Here is a 1,009-nt window from a genome sequence, read left to right as displayed (position 1 = left end):
TGCAGGAACTCCTCCATGTTCTGTTGTCCTGAGCATACACAACCACCAAGTCTGAAATAAAAGCAACAAAACAGCAATTCACAAAACCATCACAATACAGCAGGCCTACCTACATCATTGATTCATTAACTACCAACAATACAAAGGTAATGTAATAGCTAACTCACCTGCTTGTAGTCATGACATGGTGGAGGATTTAAAAATGTGTATGAGAAGGAAGAATTAATGTCAGACTAACTTTCTCAATATTATTTGCTTGTACATCCCTCTAACTTAAAGAATCTGAACAGATCACTTACCTCAACTCTGTGTAATTGTGATCGTCAGTCTGCTTTGACAAGCAGTTTTCCTGCAGCTGTCCCATAGTCCTTACAGTATCTCTGGTCATTCTTGGCAAGACTTGCATTACCATGGTTTCCATGGCAACACAGCCATCGAGGCTTGTGCTCCTAACTTTAAAAATTTAGTAGCGAAAAAAGACCATTAAGGGCACAAAGAAATTTGAACAAATACTGAGTAATGATCACGTCTGTCATAGTCTTAACCTGACAACTGACGGGGGTGATTGTGATTATCTAACACTAGCAAGGATACCTGGTGAGCTACAAGCGCCATTTAACATTAGATGAACAAAGTAAGGAGTACATACAATTTCACATTAGAAAGTAAAGTTAAACAGAACTTAAAGTGGTGAGCTGCAGGCATAGATGTATCATAAGAACTGGATACCGGATCAAAAATGGCAGCTGTTCATTTCTATAGAAGTTGCTTGCCTGGTGCATACGCCAAAAAAGTTTCTGGCTTCCAGGTTACTTCTGCGTTATGCGGCCCACTGAATATGTGCAGTAGTGTCACTCCCATCATGCCTCTGGGCTATGAGAACGGGCAAACGGCGTTCTGGATCTGGCGCTCCGCGTTTATAAATGCTATGCTAGCGGACTTCATGGAAGAGTAATAAGACTTATGCAGGACTTGCTCAGGGCTTGAAATCATCAATTTATACAAATTA

General features: G+C 40.6%; 2 protein-coding genes across 10 annotated transcripts in view; both read right to left on the bottom strand.

Moving 5' to 3' along the window:
- Positions 1-1,009, bottom strand: part of LOC147817211 (protein NLRC3-like) — a gene marked incomplete at its 3' end in the record, with an annotated part of 15,909 nt that overhangs the window by 3,816 nt on the left and 11,084 nt on the right. The window lies entirely within an intron of this gene.
- LOC111647379 (protein NLRC3-like) overlaps positions 1-1,009 on the bottom strand; it is a 99,936-nt gene that overhangs the window by 90,130 nt on the left and 8,797 nt on the right. The window lies entirely within an intron of this gene.

This window comes from Seriola lalandi, unplaced genomic scaffold (genome assembly GCF_002814215.2).
Source record: "Seriola lalandi dorsalis isolate HSWRI2012SDOR001 ecotype SW California unplaced genomic scaffold, Sedor1 jcf7180002054987, whole genome shotgun sequence".
NCBI classification, from domain to species: Eukaryota; Metazoa; Chordata; class Actinopteri; order Carangiformes; family Carangidae; genus Seriola; species Seriola lalandi.
The sequence above is the reverse complement of the archived record's forward strand: the minus strand, read 5'-3'. Positions and strand labels throughout refer to the sequence as shown.